General features: G+C 37.2%; 1 protein-coding gene across 4 annotated transcripts in view; it reads right to left on the bottom strand.

Annotated features, from left to right (window-relative positions):
* Positions 1-12,681, bottom strand: part of LOC143029243 (bestrophin-4-like) — a 180,820-nt gene extending 168,139 nt beyond the window's left edge. For all 4 annotated transcript variants that reach the window (XM_076191969.1, XM_076192079.1, XM_076192111.1 and 1 more), the window contains exon 1: positions 12,295-12,681. The gene's annotated coding sequence lies outside the window, so the exon portion shown is untranslated. The remainder of the gene's footprint in view (positions 1-12,294) is intronic.
* Between the last annotated feature and the right edge of the window lie 6,692 nt (positions 12,682-19,373).

Genomic DNA, 19,373 nt, shown 5'->3' with positions numbered 1-19,373 from the left:
CCGTGAGGTATGCAATACATTTTCTTCGAATTTTCCTACAAGCTACGAGGTGCACTAAAAGGACGGAGGATTGCATGTCAACACCGAAAGAAATGTCGTCTAGATAATATCAATACGTATAGATGGCGTGCGGCCCAAGGTATTATCCATCAGGTCTTCTTCAAACAGACGAGAAGACGTTCCGGATCACGTGCTGGGCTTATGATCGACAACTATCACACTCCTCTATGGTAGCTTACTCACGTGTGTGGAAAACAAGAGTTTCTTTGACAAGGGAATTGAATAATGAAATTCTACCCGTTTCTCTGAGGACAGACAAAACCATCCCATGGAAACAGAGTTAGTCCTCTGTCAGGAAGGAAAAACGATATCTCGGATGTGACGTTTGCTTCCAGCTCTATCATGATCCTCGCACCGCCAACGACATTTCCTGCAACGCGTCGCGCGACGCGATGCGAAGAGACATACCTACTGAGATGCGCGAGGGAATCTATAAATATCTGCACCGAGGAGCGCTCCAGGCGCAGTGTGATGAACGAACTTCCGCACAACCTGTCTATTATTTCTGTTTGATCGTTAAATACGGCTCCTGAAGAAGTGAAGGTTAGCTATTGTTAAACCACACACACACACACACCCACACCCACACACACACACACAGATTGTTCTTGTGTGCAGATGACCTGCCACGGATCCCTTGGGATATCGCTCGAAAGGTGACTTCCCATTTCGCCATGACGTTTTCCAAAGGGAATTTCACCAAACTTCCTTCCATTAACTTACTTTAATGAGATTGGCGAAAAGAAAAGTTGACAAAACACGATTTGCCTAAATAGGAACGACTCGATTGCAAGAACGCTTGAGTCTACTCGTCGTAAGTATAAAATCCTCTGGCGCTCGCCACAGCAACATCCATACAGTGCTCCACTGCTATCAACGAGGCAATGAACAACTTTGTCCCCGCATGGTGGATTAATGATGATAATAATAAAATAATAACAATAAAATAAATAGTAATAATAATTTCTACTATCTTCTGTCCTCCGTAAATCCAAGTTAAATGGATCAAAAGGTCTCCTGTTGGCATGTTCTTCTTTTGTAATTCTTTATCTCTCCTTTACTACTTTTATGAATCCACTTCTTTAGTACGATTTTATCTCCAAGGATAAAAATGCTGTTTAGCGTTAAAAGATAATAATAATAATAATAATAATAATAATAATAATAATAATAATAATAATAATAATTAATAAAAGAAACAAGACCATGACAGGGATGGAACTCACTGATTTTGTTCTGGTTAACGCCATGCGACTCTGTCCAGCCGGAGAAGCCACTATGAGTGTCCCCCGGGCCGAAGAAAATCGCCTGACACTCGCCGGAACAAAATCTGTGATGCACATCCGGTCGACATGCAGTGAGGTCGTCATGACTGTAGGGCGTCAGATGATTCTTTGCAGCTGCACTGGTTTGCGTCCCCCTTCGCTACCAATATATATAAAATATATATATATATATATATATATATATATATATATATATATATATATATATACATATATATATACATATATATATACATATATATATATACATATATATATATATATATATATTTTTTTTTTTTTTTTTTTTTTTTTTTTTTTTTGCCACGGAGATGATTAAGATAGCATGGCGGCAGACATCTAATGGGAAAGTGACACCCCGGAAGGAAGGGTGAGGTATGTCGATACAGCAGGTGGGCCCACAGGATGAATTAAATCACCTGGCGACAGGCAGAATAAAAAGGAAAATTGCCACTTGGTACGGAATGGAATAAAGCTACACGCTCACACATTTCTCCTCACTCTAGACGTTGCAGATCACCGTATCTCTTTGTCCTCTCCTCTTCCCCTATCCCAACATCTATCTTGCCATTATCCTCGAGTTTTCCTCGCGTGGTTGAGCAAGATGGCGTCCTTGCTTGCTAACCTTCAAGCGCTCGACCGTCTCTGCGTCAGAAGGTGCCTTGACCCTTGCTATACACATCTTCTCCCCACCACCGCCTTCCAGGCCATCCGACGACCCCTCCCCCCCCATTTATCACCAATTGCACAGCCAGATACAAGTAGATCGACGCCAGCACTGTATTTCCCCTGCCTACCAAAAGATGGCGCCATGATCGCCGCGTTCGTATTCAGGCGGAGGAAAGAAAATGCGTTTTCCATCGGCAAAGGGAAAAAGTATCATCACCATTACCATCGGGACGAAGGATTGAAATCGTTTAGTGTAACGGTAGTTGTGCATGTCACAGATTCTATGGTGGGAACTGTGTATTTTGTCTACAACATTTCACCAGCGTTTCTACCCTTGGGGACAACATCGCGCAGAAGAGCCCGGGTTAACAAAGATGGTACAGCAGGGATTAAAGCAGTGGTTCTTAACCCCTGGGTCGCGACCCAAATTTGGGTCGCCAAGCCATTTTATTGGGTCGCTAAGGGTTTGCAGAAAATAATTATTTTCCCACTACAAATATATTATAATTATATACTGTAATAATTAAAATACATGATGCCTAGTTTTAGTATTCTAAGCAGACCATGATTAAATAAAAACTCCAAAGCAGAAAATTTATTTGTAGCCTTGGGTCGCGATGCTTGATTTGTGCAAAATTTTGGGTCGCGATGCTTGATTTGTTAAAATTTTGGGTCGCTGCCAAAAAAGGTTAAGAACCACTGGATTAAAGTAACCAGGGCAGCAGAAAGATTGGAGGTTAAACGTGACCGGCATTCTTTTTCGAGTAGGAGTTACTTTCCATTCATAAAATAATACAACGTGACTCTGTTCTATAGGGATGACCTTAAAGCACTGACCGCATTAACACAATGTAGTCAATTCCCATTTAGCTAGGGTCGCATCCCGATGGAACGGGGACGCGATCGACAGAGACTGCTCAGGCTGGACACTAACCAATGATCACTTTTTTTTTTTTTTTGCGCAGAAACATGCTTATGCGCAAACTTTGCCTTCTCTGAAAAGTATGTACGCGCCCGTGCCAGTCACCATCTGATCATTTAAGCAAATACGCACAATTTGTAAGTTTGTATTACATTACATATTACCTCCACCAAGCAGTGGCGTAATCAGGGGGGGGGGGCAGTCTGGCGAGGGCGGCACAATTTTGGGGGCGGCATTTTATGGTGACCCAACAAATTAATATTCAAACATTGGTAACTTTGAGTAAATGATTGCTATAGTTTTTCTTTTTGTTTTACATACCTACATACCTGTATTATTCCGTTTTCGGCGTTTTGAAGTGTAATTAACACTTTTATTGGTCAGCCAAATAAAAATCTGCCCCAGGCGGCACTTGTGTTAGGTATGCCACTGCCACCAAGGGTATGACCACAATCACAAAGCTAACATATGTATTTAATATGCATTTGATATAGCTCTGATTAATAATAAGAAACAGTTTAAAAATAACACTAATGACTGATTACCTATATTTCTAACTTCTCAAGTATCTCTAAACATACATACTGAAATAAGACCATTACCCATTCTCACCTTGTTAAACATTCATATTATGCCAATTACTAATTCTCCCTCTCTTCTGTCCTTGGCATTCGCACACTTTATATACATTACCTAAATTAATTGAATTTCCATATATTAGATAGCTTTTCACTCTCATAAGCATATCCAAGTGACATTCTCCTAATCGGTTTCTAAGTTTGTTTTTTACTTCATTCATTAGACTAAACAGAGAGCCACACAATGTTGCTGTAGAAGCTGTGGAACTTCTAATTTAAGTTTTGCAGCAATACCTTTAACTTTGTCCAGCATTGTTTTTTTACTTCATTCATTAGACTAAACAGTGAGCCACACAATTTTGCAGTACAAGATGTGGAGATTCTAATTTATGTTTTGCAGCAACACCCTTAAATTTGCCCAACATTACTGAGGCTCCATCAGAGGTAAACATCACCATTTTTCGGAGATCAACTTTCTTTTCTTGATAAAACTGTTTAATACCTAACATAATGGAGGAGGCATCACAATCCTGCGAATGAATTATTCCACCAAAATATGTTTTATATTCATTACAATCTTTGGGCCTGAACTTGAAATAGAGAATGAGACATTTGTTAACAGTTATATCAGTGCTTTCATCAATGGTTAAGGTGTGAAAATTTGCAGATGTAATTTGCTTAAGCATGTCAAATGAACTGATCGTTTCCAGAAATCCAAACGCATAAATTTTGCTTCGCCAGCTGTCTGGAAGGTCAACATACTTTTCCATGTGTTCGTTGATATGTTGAACTGAAAGTAACGAGTTTTCATCTTAACAGCTAATACGACACTGTCAATAAAACTTTAATCTGCTCTGGATTCAACCGTTTTCGCTCTCCGTCACCTGAACTTACCAGTAGCATAGTCAGTATTCCTGTAGCTGGTAATGAACGATTCTGTTGCCTAAGTTTGTGTACACCATTTAAATGTATTTCACTTGTCAAATGGCGCTTCAAAAAAGTCCAGCTTCCAAATGGTCTCAAACTTCTTTCCATCAGAAAAATCCCCAGAAACATTTGCATCGCGACAATAAATACAAACAACTCCAGCTGAAGCATTGCAGCTGAATGTTTATCAACTCATGAGCTTTTGGCGTAGCAATTTTCACTATTTCATCTAGCCATTCTCTTTTACAGCTGCTAGAAGTTCGTTTACGCTTCACAGTCTTTGCTTTCTTAAAATTTGACATGGTCCAACAGTTCTTTGAAATTTTGATAGTCAAAGAATATTTTTATTTTTTTCCCAAGTTTACAAATCTACACTAATCAGCTAACAACTTGGCATTTCAATAACTGAACCAATAATAAAAGTCGGGCCTGGCTGGAGTGTGGACGTCGTTTATAAACGTTTTCAAATTATTTGTACACTCCAGCCAGGCGGCAAAGTCATTTCGTTGGCAATGGAAACGCTAAAGTTAGAAGAGGGGTAAAAAAGCAATTATTGGTTTGACGGTTGGCATGTTATCATATTTTTTGATGATTTCTATGGTGGGTTACGATATCTACAGTGTCATGAATGAATATATATTCAACCTGTGATTCACAACCCCCCCTTTGGAGTCACTGAAATTCCTCCCGTCGTGATTAATTTTCATATATCTGATTTTCCATGAGCCACCTATCATTTTATAAAAGAGCATATAGAGCTGATGAGAACTTAGATTTAGAAAATGGAGGATGCGTTGGGAGATAGGAGGAAGTCATCAACACAAGGCAGAAGTAGGGTATGATACGAGGAATCACTCCACATGACACCAATTTCTTGTCACAATCTCAAAAAAAATTCTGAACGACCCAATCTCGCCTTACCCGTGGTCCTCCTTCGTCCTGTTTGTCCCTTACGCTCCCCCACCCACCGCTTTCCCTGCCTTTGGATTTTTTTTATTTTTCTTCGGCTGAATACTTGGGGAGCTTTCCCGCACGCTGCGCCTTTTCATCTGGCGAGTATTAGATTTCTTCCTTCTGCAAAGGGGGTAAACAGGTGTGCAAATCATCCGGAAATTCATTTTCCTGCTTCGCTCCCTAGGTTCATTTTCCTTTGCACCTTCATCTTTCTCTCTATCTGCCCACCTTAGCCACTCTCTATCAACACACACACACACACACACACACACACATATATATATATATATATATATATATATATATATATATATATATATATATATATATATGGCTTTCTTATCATCGTGAAACAAAAGAGGGGGACGAACGAATTGAAGAATGAGGCCATTATCCTCAAGCTTCCTTGACATGGCTGAGTAAGATGGCGTCCTTGCTCGCTAATCTTCAAGCGCTCGACCGTCTCCGCGTCAGAAGTGCCTTGACCCTGGCTACACGCCTCTTCTCCCCACTCTCCACCCCCGCCGAAAGGAAGGAATCAAAGAAAGGGCTGTAGAAAGGAGAAAAATAAATATAAGGAAGAATGCAAAAGTTGTCGAAGAAATGCCGATGATCGGCTGGAGAAAAATATGCCAACAGCCATCAAGGGAGGGAGCGAGAGAGATCTTGCAAGGGGTAAAATATCCAAGAATGAAAACGTTCTGACTTAAAACGACATGGCCATACAAGCCTCCATTCATAAAGTAATCTACGTGCACTGAAATGGATTCTATGCCCTCAAAGAGAAATCCATTCATATATACAACCAGATTGAAGCACTCGACCACTCGACTGATCGGAACTTTCCTAATCAGCTCAAATCTCACTTCAAAATCTACTCCTGTCAGGCAGATGTCTGTAAATTGCTGTCTCACAAGCTATCTCCTCAATTTTCGGTCCTTGTAAGCCTCTTTGTTCTCTATCTCCCCTATGACTGAGCTTTTATATTCTATGTATATTCTCTCTTGAGGTCTTTTGCCATCTGGTCTTCCCGCATAGAATTCTCTTACAAATATATGTCGAAACGTTGCCAAAATGAGAAAAATATATTGTCATGAGCCAGAAGAAGAAGAAGAAGAAGAAGAAGAAGAAGACGAAGAAGAAGAAGAAGAAGAAGAAGAAGACGAAGAAGAAGAAGAAGAAGAAGAAATCTTAGAAACATTTAGACTACAAAATCACCTCACATCGAATGACAGCCTCTTAGTTTTCAATCGTAGCGGACTCTGCAGATTTTATCTATATATTTTAGCCGGTCTAAGTAAATTGTACATTTCAATTTTCGTTGGATAGCCTTTAAGCTTGTCCATGGCAATCCTCTAGCCAAAGAATTTACATTTGAAATGACATTAACCCGTTTCCTTGTTTGTGGGCATCTCAAAAACAAAGATATTCGTCTGGAGAGATCCAGAATAGAATTATAAAAGGCACTCGTTACGATGTAGACATACATACATACATACGTACACAGATACACACGCACACAATTTATGATACGAATAAGTCACAAAAACACGTGATTCACAAAATGTGTAATAAAACCACTTGGAAAATAAAATGAAAGGTGACCGAACGTTTTCGTCTATTTAAGACATTTTCTCACCTCTGAAAATGTCTTAAATAGACGAAAACGTTCGGTCACCTTTCATTTTTTTCCAAGTGGTTTTAACACACATTTTATGAATATATATATATATATATATATATATATTATATATATGTGTGTGTGTGTGTGTGTGTGTGTGTGTGTATTTACCTTTACCTAGTTGTATTTTGCAGGAAGGGGAGCTATGATCGTGGTGTCCCGCCTTTGTATCTTGCAGTGTCTAGTTTGTTTTTAAACTCATGAATGGTTTTTGCGCATACTATTCCATTGTCCAGTTTGTTCCAAGTGTCCAAAACTCTATGAGGAAAACTGTTTTTCTTCAGTTCTCTTCTATAGCTGTTTTTTTATTTTCTTTCCATGTCCTCTTGTGTTTCTTTTGTCCCAGTTAAGTAAGTTCTCACTATCGAGTACCTCTGTGCCTTTCATGATTCTGTAGATGGTCAATAGGTCACCTCTCTCTCTTCTTTGCTCCAGTGTCGGTAACTCCAGTTTAGCCAATCTCTCCTCGTATGATAGGTTTGCAAGTGCAGGTGCCATTTTTGTAGCTGCTCTTTGGATTCTTTCTATTTTCTTTATATTCTTTTTGGTACTGGGGGACCACAATGTCGCTGCATACTCTAATCTAGGCCTTATCAATGTAACCAATATTTTTTTCATCATGTCTTCGTCCAAGTATGTAAACGCCACTTTTATTGATCTTAGCAAGTTGTAAGTCTCCCCGACAATTTTGTTAATCTGTATATCATAGGACAAGTCGTTCGTGATAATTACTCCCAAATCTTTTTCGGATCCTACTTTCTTTACTTCTTTGGTTCCAATTGTATATTTTCCTGATATTCTGTTTTTGCTTTTTCCAAACTCCATTATGCTACACTTCTTAGTATTAAAGTCCACTTCCCATTTCTGACTCCAGTTCCATACCCTATTTAGGTCTTCTTGCAGTGCTTCACAGTCCTCATCAGTTTCTATTTTCCTTAGCAGTTTGGCGTCATCGGCAAAGAAGCTCATGTAGCAGTTCACGTCCTCATCCATGTCATTCATATAGATAGCAAACATTATTGGTGCCAGCACAGATCCTTGCGGTACTCCACTGATCACCTCTTTCCAGTCTGAATATTTTTCTCTGAGCACTACTCTCATCTTTCTACCAGTCAGAAAGTCCTCTATCCATTTTAGTAGGTTTCCCTGTATTCCTCCTATGTGTTCCAGCTTTTTTAGTAGTTTTCTGTGTGGTACTTTGTCAAAGGCTTTTTGCAAGTCTAGGAATGCACAATCAGCCCATCCATTTCTTTCTTGCACTATGTCTATTAGTCTTGAGTAAAAGCATATTAAGTTTGTGGAGCATGATCTTCCTTGTCTGAATCCTTGTGTGTGTGTGTGTGTGTGTGTGTGTGTGTGTGTGTGTGTGTGTGTGTGTGTGTGTGTGTGTGTGTGTGTGCGTATGCATGTTTATATATATATATATATATATATATATATATATATATATATATATATATATATATATATAATCATACTGAGATGAATAAAAGCTTTGCATAAACTAGATTCATAGTTAAAGTGCCACCCGGTACGAAAGGGCGCAAGTGAGATCGGGCCTATTTCCCCATCTGGGATGGGGAAACACTAGTGCCTACGTCCATGTGTGCACATTGGCTTGTGCGCACATATTTGAAGCATGCCTCCCCTTGCGCAGAGGCATGCCCCCGGTTGCCTCTCTCCATGAAACAGGCGCATGCCTCCTCCTGTGCGCACCAAAAGTTGCACTGGTTTAAACGCCCCAAAGGGACATTGGTCAGCGCCACGGCATCTAGAGGCTGAGGGACGTAACAGCATCGTCAGCTGCCTTCTGGGTTCACATTTCCGGTCTTGTTTTTGTTCTCCTGGCTTTGTTGATTCATGCTTTACATAAACGGTCAATGTACCGCTTGTGGACAATAACACTTGACCCATCATATTTCGAAACTTGACCAAAATTACAAAAATAGATTGTTGTTAAGTACTTGATATACTTCTATACTCATCCGTCATCTTCCAATATTGTAAGTATTCTACATACTTCGAAACTTTACAAAAACAAATCGTTCTTAAGTATCTGATATACTTCAATGAGTATTATATGTCCGTCCTTTCCCAATATTAGTATTCTTATAAACAAAATTGTTTACGGCTACATTAGAAGGTATATCTGCAAAGGTGGTTCAGGTGTACTGTAAATCAGGAACGGGTGTCCGTCACAATGTCATCTGTCCGTCACAGATATAATAACGAACAAAGGCATATCAAATAAGTATACAAAAATACTGCAATAACCATTGAAGGCTCACTCGGGTGGCTCTTTTCCTTCAAATTTTACTGTCGTCAGACTATTTTATTCAGTTCCATGGAACACCCCCTCCCACCCTCGGCAGGGAAAGCGTTATATTTTATCGCGACGAACCCTTTCTGTGTTGAAGATGCCATTGCCCACCTCAACGTGCGATTCAACGAGTGTCAGATTCTACGTCGCACAATACCTACCCCACCCCCCACCCCCACCCCCACCTCGTTCGTGGTCGTCTGAGTCACAAGGCCCTCTTACTCACTTTTCCTCTCATTTGGGGCCAGGGTGCTCTTAACCTTGATGGAAGGCAGTAAATTAAGATCAAGAGTATGGGATTAACCTCCTTCCCTTTGCAAATGGTGCCAAAGAGTTGATATATATATAGATATATATATATATATATATATATATATATATATATATATATATATATATATATATATATGTATATATATATATATATATATATATATATATATATATATTTGTGTGTGTGTGTGTGTGTGTGTGTGTGTGTGTGTGTGTGTGTGTGTGTGTGTGTGTGTGTGTGTGTGTGTGTGTGTGTGTGTGTGTGTGTTATATAACCTCTGAAGAAGACCAAGTTAGGGCAATAAACTCTATTCCCAACACATCTTCGTTTGTCCTTCCCCACCCACATTCTCTCTCTCTCATATATATATATATATATATATATATATACATATATATGTATATATATATATATGCATTATATATATATATATATCCTTCATACATACACACACACACACACACACATATATACATTATATATATATATATATATATATATATATATATATATTATATATATATATTTATCAACCACAATTCACTTTAATTCTAAGCCATCAACATCGAGAACCTCGAGGAGGCAAACACGCAAAATTGAAACGTGGTACAACTAAGGACTCGAACCTCCGCTAACACGTATCAAGTGATAGCAACTTAACCGATTGCACTATCACGAGAGATGGCGCAATCGGTTAAGCCAATATCACTTGTTACGTGCTAGCGGAGGTTCGAGTCCTTAGCTGTACCACGTTTCAATTTCTGCGTTTATGCCTCCTTGAGGTTCTCGATGTTGATGGCTTAGAATTAAAGTGAACTGTGGTTGATAAATGTAATTCTGTTCCCTGGGACCCATTCAGTGTTGTACATTTAAATTATTTTCTGCCATGATTAAAGTCTGCTGAATAACTACTCCATCTTTCGGCTGATGAAATTTACTGCCCCTCAAAACACAACTCATAAAAGGTTGTAATGAACCTTGCAGCCAACTTCCTGGCTGCCCCTTTTTTATCGCACAACTTACAAGTTTCTAATTTAATCTCCAAAAGTCATGAAGTGAAATGTATAAGGAAATAAATGAATAAATTACAATAATAACAAAATGAATCACATAAACATTTAAAAATTAATAATAATGACAATAACAATATAAACAAATATGAATGATTAAGTAAATAAATAAATAAATAAGATTATGTTATAAATATTAATGGAACAGCCACAATAAATATATGCAATACCACATGCTATGTCAGGGACTCCACTACCACAGTTGACGCCTCCCACAAGGGGGGGGGGGGGTTCTGTTTCCAATATAGAAGAACCTCCCACCATACGGTGAACCCCCTATGGAGTATTTCATTATCAGTGACATTCCAACGGACCCGAGGCACGTAGCATCCTTTTACGACTTGAGACTAATTTCCACTCAAAATAGAAAGCTAATACATTACTGTCCCTCCGTTCTGATACCTTATTCACTTTACCACTGCTATGACAACACTTCTTTGGTGCAATAGTGTTCCCATGGAGAGAAACGCTTGTAAAATAACACATAAATCTTGGGAATAATTACTCCCGTTTCCACTTTCACAGGTTTTCTTCGAGACCAATCTTTATCTTGCGTTACAATTTCAATAGAACAGGATCAACAAGAAACATTCGATAGAAAATAATTTCATTTGACACAGCCATGACAATGAAGCCTGCTACATACCAAATTATATATATATATATATATATATATATATATATATATATATATATATATATATATATATACTGTATATATATATATATATATATATATATACTGTATATATATATATATATTACATACACACGCATATATATTACATACACACACACACACACACATATATATATATATATATATATATATATATATATATATATATATATATATATATATATATATTAGTTTATTTTAATATTCGCCTTTTTGGGGGGCGTAAAAACTAGCCAGGTATGTATGGATTGTGCATGGCAATTCACACATTTGTTAATTATAACCCCTTGTAAATAACTTGAACTCGTCTTCGAAGATCCTACCGCCTGATGTCTTGCATTGGCCGGCTGGGGGTCACAGGGAATGGCGAAGTAAACTAGAATGTATCTTTCATTTCAAGGTCGTCCACGATTCGTATGAAAACTGAATAAATTCCAATTACATTTCATCGTGTTCATTTTGGTATATAACCTAATAACAACTGTGGATGAGCCATGAACGAGATAAGTGTGGAAAATGTAAATAGCACTACCAGGCACACGAGAGGTGAATGGCTACCTTCATCATTTACCATAACTATTGCCCGGTTATTTATTCAATTACATTACATCCTAGTAGGGAATGAGGCCCAACCAACATGGCAGCAGTTAAATTTGACTATGATATCCTAACTTCATATTTTATGATATTGCCAAGCCTTTCAAAGACATATCAAGACACTACTAAAAATCGGTTTTAAATAGGGAAAGTGTGTGAGGTAGTGCATGCGTCAGAATTGTCATTTTAAGCCACATAATTTAAAGAAAACATAACAATCATATCAATAACAGAATAATAAAAAAAAATTGCAAGAGCTAAATAGGAATTTACTTACCAACGGACGATCGACTTGGAAATGTATTCTGTCTTGCTTCCAATACTGATCTTGATGCACTGCACGTGGATCAAGACCATGACTGAGGAAGGCGTCAGCTGAAAGATAAGTGCTCACATACGATGGATGTTGCAACAGAAACCATAGCCTGCTTCTGTAATCACTGAGCAGCAGAATCAGAATAACCCAAGCAGATCTTTAGCAAGCAGAGCTCACTGTTTCATTTCAATTCAGTCACCAGGTTTGCCACTTAATGAGAGAGTGTGTAATTTCCACTGATAGGTAAAATAAAACTGCTTAATTTAACACAAAGATTCTTATGTGCGTTGTCCACCCAGAATTACATATGACTCTTTCCTCTAGCGCTATGTTTACCTCTGAAGCCTGTGTGCACGTTGACGCAATACACGTTGGTGCCACCGGGTTTTTATCTCTTTGGAAAATATGTCGTACATACTGTTGTCTGACGTAAGATGTGAAAATTGTGATTAGCTATAAGTTTAGAGATACTGCATTAGTTCATTGACAAAAACAAAATCTTATGAATGCATAATATATTTTAATATATTTCAGAGTAATAAGAGTGATTTCAGACTGATGTATGATGGTGTGAAATTTCAATGAACAAACGATTTTTGTTCACATTCCGCAGTAAATTATATTCAAATTTCAGTTATACGATATACCTCGCGATAACCAAATATCTTTTGAAAAGAAAAATGGAAATGAAGAAAAAGGATACACAACATACATTTTACTCGTCTTTTACAGCGCTTATATGCATACATCACAATGTGTGTATGCTTGTATGTGTGTATGTATATGTATGTATGTATGTATGTATGTACGGTATGTATTTATGAATGTATGTGTATACGTGTAGGTATGCATGCATGTATGTGTGTATTAATGAACGAATGAATGAATGAGTGTATGTATGTATGTATGTATGTATGTATGTATGTACATGTACGGCATGTATGTATGAATATATGAATGTATGTATGTGTACAAGTGTGTAGGTATGCATGGATGTATGTGTGTATTAATGAACGAATGAATGAATGTATGTATGTATGTATGTATGTATGTATGTATGTATGTATGTATGTATGTATGCATGTATGTATGTATGTATGTATGTGGGTGTGTATGTATGTATATATGTATGTATGTGTATGAATATATTTGTGTATGTATTTATGTATGTATTATGTATGTATGTATGTATGTATGTATTAATGTATATATGTATATATGTATGTACAGTATGTATGTATGCATGTATGCATGTATGAATATATGTACTGTATGTATACATGTATTTATGTATGTATGTATGCATGTATGTCTGTATGTATGTGTTATGTACCTATATATGAATGAGAAAGGTGAAAAGGGGAAACACGGGTCTTGATCCGATTATCGAATTTATTCCTGACCGGTTTCACTTTACAGTAGCTTCTTCAGAGTGATGAAGAAGCTACTGTAAAGTGAAGCCGGTCGATGATTTGGATCAAGACCCGTGTTCCCCCCTTCCACCTTTCTCATAATTGTCCCAATGTCTCAACTATATATGTATGTATATATGTATGCATGCATGTGTATGTATGTATGTATGTACGTATGTATATATGTACAGTATGTATGTATATATGCATGTATGCTTGCATGTATGCATTTATGTATGTATGTATCTATACATGTATGTATGTACGTATGTATGTATGTATGTATGTATGTATATATGTATATATGTATATATGTATGTATGTATGTATGTATGTATGTATGTATGTACTGTATGTTTGTATGCATACATGTATGTATGTATGTTTATATGTATGTATGTGTATGTTCGTGCGTATATGTGTATGTACATAGGCATGTACATACTACATATACATACATGTTTGTGTGTATCTATATAGTTATGCAACTTTATTACCACCTATAGGTATTTATGAGCTAAGATAAAAAGGAGGAAAGGGTGGTGGATGGGAGTGGGTAACTTATCCACTCCCATCCACCATCAAAAGGCACTTACCCAGGATGAGTGCCTTTTGACTTGGTTACCTCCCTTATAAGGGGTGGGGAGAAACACTTGGTATGCAGATAGATTTATGAACGAAGAGAAACTTTCACATGTAATACTCCCAGGAGGTTAAATCTTAAAGACACCCCTTAAAATTCTAGTTTTCTCTCACGAGAGGATTGTGTAAAATCGACAAAATGCTTTGTCTTCATGAGATGTTAGACTTCAAACTATCATTTACCATCTCCCGCCAGTTTAAAAAATTCCGTGTTCCTGATTGACAAACCTAGTATAACAGTAACTACAACTCCTAAAAAGGAGGTGCCATGTCACTTTCTTTTGCTAAGACCGCCACGAATTTCTATGAACCATAAAGATTTTAGACCCAATTTCTCCATACCTTGGCTTTGTTATCTAAATGAAAGTTTTGTGTCGTTGATGTTATATTCTAACTTTTGTGGAACACTTTTGATTCTTCTTTGTATCTTACGATATGGATAAGATATTGTAATAATATGGAAATATATTGAAAAATTGCATGAACTGTAGTAGTCAGATACAAAGATGCACCCTAACATCATCATGGTCATCTAAAAAGAATGGTATTTGACCAACCACAAACACTTCGTATGATACAGTCAGGGAACAATTAGCTTCATACAGAATGTATGGCATTTTTTTTTATTCTCGCAATAAATTACTCCGTTGTTGAATATTTCATGCTTAATTAAGCTCTAGCTGCTGTCATAGTTTGACAGTAGGGGAATGAGGATATTTAGGTATTTCATAATTAAATGAAAATTGGTTTCTAATAATCCCCAAACCCCTATGCCAATCGTATCCAGGTTCTTTTAATTAAAGAGGGGTAAGTTTTCTAAATTTATTTATTACAACAAGAATAAAATAAAATAAACAAAAACAAGAACAAACAAACCCCCAATATTATACATCTGACTATGACTATCACTTGTATGAAATATCATTGAACATAAGATTAATATTGAAGATAATTCTAAAGGTGAAAAGATTTTACAAATTCAAATTTGAATTAAAAATTCACGTGAGATATAACCCAAAAGAATTGATTGAATACAAAACTGTTCAAGACAAAGGTAGGAAAAATAATAACACTTAATGAAGTTAAATAAAGGAAACTAAAATAGACACATACGGGTGAGAAAAGGATAAGCCAGAAAGACCCAAAATGTGATCTATAGAAAGATGGTAAAACCCCTTAATAGAAATGAAGCGTAAGTGAAAATATTAAAATAAAAAGGGTGGAGAGAAAAAAACAGAGATGAACAAAAGTCTAATTGACACGTTCACTCCAAAAACCTATCCCAAAAGGTATTCCAACCACGGGAAATAGGAAACAAAATAGTAGTTTGATCGCCCACAAGAAAACCTAATCTAACTTAACCCAAAAAGGAAAAGGAAAATTCCAACAGGGATTAATAAAAAAGGAATACTGGCAAAAGCCTTCCGACACGCCAGGTCCAAAATTGGTATCTCTAAAAGGGGATCCTACTTCTCACCCACTAAAAATAAAATAACTTACGGTATTACCTAGGTGCCTTGCACACCTTTAGGTATCGGGGAAAAGTCTCCCTCAAGGAGACGAGAGCGGCCGAATCTCGACCAAGTGCCGAGGCGAAAGAAAAAGCCACGAGAGACAAGAGGGTCCTGCTTATAAAGAGCGCCATGACCTAAGGTGGTCAGAATGCCAAAATTACAGAACAGGAAGATTTTCCATATTCTATTCGAAAACGGTAAGAAAACCCATATACAAGAACCTTTTACGGAACCCAAACCAAAACACAAACAAAATGCAAATACAAACATACTAAATAAATCTTAATTCTAACATAAAAGAAAGTATACAATATACAATTGTAATGGCAACACACTGACATAATTATGTGACCCAGTCGGACGGCCGGGCGATCGAGTGTTGCCATACGCGGTCAAATTAAGTTTACAAATTATTATTTGAAAATATCAAGACAACGACGCAGCGTATGTCTTGTCAAAAAGGATATTACTTATAGATGTACAAAAAAGGAATTCACCAATGACCCGCTACAAGTTATTTGGGTTACACCCAGAAAGAAGGGACATTTCAAATTAGAATAGAAATAAAACATTCAACTGGCAATAAGTGCTGCGACGACGCAGACGGCTATGCTATGGCCCGTCTTGACCCAAAGGAAAGGGATTAGCCAAGACCTGACCTTGTTCTGACCCTGCCTGGGTCAACTTGGACACAGCTGGGCCAGGTGTGTGAGGGGGGGAGGTGACGTGACGTGCATGTGGACTGTGTGCGACCATCCACATCACGAAAGAAATCACGTCACACTTTGTGGTACGTGACACTGCCTACAGGGATAACTGATTTCGTTTAGTGCTATTCAAAGCGAATTATATTGAAGATCACGGTCTAGTTTCCTAGATACATTTATGATGTTTAACATATACATTTTGAATGTTTGTTCTGCAATCTTAGTTATAATTCTGATTGCGTAACAATACTGTTCGTGATTAATCTCCGAGTATGATTTCGATAGATTATTCAAGCAATTTTAATTTTTTGTGTAATGGTGACTTGAAGCAAAGGATATATTTATTCTCAGAACTGTTGTAGAGAAATCTTCCTTCCCAGTATTTGAAAAACTATAGTTTGAAACTATCTAGAAATGCGATATCAGTAACTCATAATTAATTGGATACTGACTGGTATATACCTGTTATACTGATTACAGACAAACCATTTGTGAATCATATAATCCTAAACCTAATATCAATCGAATATATATTTTTAATTCTATGATATTAAAATATATCTATTTCATTATCATGTACTATATCTTAAATTTCAATTTTAACCCTGAATCTATGTAAAATCAAAATAAAAAATTAACTTCATTATTGCTAGCAATAATTTTTATAATTATTACTGTTAACGCTCGTATCAATTTGAGTTCATGAACTAAATCGAAGATTTGAATTTAAAAAATTCGAATTCAGTGGAACGGTTATTTTCGACGTGAGAGGATAGCGTTAGGCTAGGTGCGGTTGTGCTATCTCCACCGCAGCCCCCGAAAAAATACAAATCGCTATTGACGTTACTATTAATTTCCTGTAGTCTTTAAGGGGTTCAAAATACTCAGAATGATAATGCTATCCAGCAACATGAATAAGAATTGCATCTGTGAGATTGGGAAACAACTTTATATTAACAAATGACACAAACGCCATCAAGCTTTTTGCAACTGTACATCATCGGCTGTCCCAAAATATCTAGACAGTGGAAGAAGAAAAGTTGTCGGCCAGCATGAGAATTTCTCACATAGGGAATTAGAGAAGTAGGCCAGTCAATAGGGGGTTGAATAAGGAAAAAAATTAAGGAAAGCTGCAATATGCTTTATTTTCTTCCTAATGTGGTTCTTAATAATGTATTAATTTTGCACCCCTCTACCTTCCCGGATTTAGCCGCCATTTTGAAAAAATGGCGGGAAAAAACGTTTTTTTTTCAAATATCTCGCTTGAAATGCATTTTACAGAGAAAGTAGTCGAAACAAAATATAATCTACATAAAATTTCCTATAATATTTGTCCATGTCATGTTTTCCATAGGTTGCACCGTTTTTGCGCTAGAGCTGTGGAAAGATTCACATATAATATTTTATACTTTCCATTTCCGAGTTTAGTCTCGAATATCTTCTCCCAAGGGTGTCCTTCCTCCTTGATTCTGGCTTAGGACAGACAGTGATTGCTCACTGGCGGAGTTACCACCCTTACACCCAACCATCCACCCAAAATGTGAAGTTATCAATTATAGTTATTGCTAGCCTATATCAGTTATCAATTTTATAGCAATTGTCTTGTTTGCTAGTACTTTTTTGCTTGTTATTTTGTAGAATTACAACAACAAGGAAATTGACTGTTGTCTTACAATATATTTTTTTCTGATTCAATGAGCTGTTTCACTTTCTGGCATTAGGAAGTTTTCTAACATGGCATCAAGAGGATCATCACAGTCATCTTCATGAACGATGATGTCAACATTTGAACATGACAGGCCCTTGCAAGAAGCACATATCATGGAACATTTTAAGCCTGCCTTTCTACAGCTGCAGGAGGTGGTCCCACAACCTTTGTGGCACTTGCAAGATACAATATTTATCAGTTCTGGTGGAGCAGGGTCTATATCTGTAGTGACTGGTACCAGTCCTTTTGAAGTAGCCTTCCATCCCCACTGCGTAGGTGGCAAGTCATTTCCCAACCACTTCTGCACTTGGTGATAATTACGTAAGGAATGAAATCTGGCTGCTGCATCTGTTGGAGGTAAAGAAGCCAAAGAGAAATTCATTTTGTTTAGCGCCTGGACAAAACACTGATATCGTGCATCACAAAGGGATTTGCATTCATTAGCTCCGTATAGCTGAATAATGAAAGCCTCGCCTACTTCAGCAATCTGTTCAGGTACAGCAGATGGGTCTCTAAATTTACCAACAAGATCTTGCAGTTGTCCCCGTTTTTCCAATAGCTTTATGAACTTCAGTTTACCCTGTCTGAAGAAGGCTGAAGTAGTATCATCCCCACTAAATGCATGTAAGAAAAGGATGTTGTCCTTGATAACTGAACCAAATTTCATGGAAGATGGTGTGTAGAGTTTACTTTCTATATTTCCTTTACCTGGTTTTAACATATAGATATTTGTGTTTGATTCACCCAAGGCTGTAAGGATAATTAAGAGGTCTACATCTTCTCCAACTATTGTTACAGATTTAGCTTTGGTTGACTCTTCAATAGCAGTTGCAACAATCAGTGTGTCTGCATCTTCAATTGCTTGTTTGACAGTAAACCCCTCGTTGGTCAATTTAGTGCTAAGCATTGCAATAAGTCGGCTCTTATTTCTTTCATTTAGAAGAAACTTACTTTGGCTTAATATTGCTGACATTGTTTCCTGTGTCACGGAAACAGATCACTGGTTTTCTATTTTTGTTCACAGAAACAATAATATCATGTCCATATCTCTCTATCA

Source organism: Oratosquilla oratoria, chromosome 1, assembly GCF_046742065.1.
Source record: "Oratosquilla oratoria isolate Oo_2021 chromosome 1, ASM4674206v1, whole genome shotgun sequence".
NCBI classification, from domain to species: domain Eukaryota; kingdom Metazoa; phylum Arthropoda; class Malacostraca; order Stomatopoda; family Squillidae; genus Oratosquilla; species Oratosquilla oratoria.
Note: the sequence above shows the minus strand (reverse complement) of the source record. Positions and strands in the feature narration are given on the sequence as shown.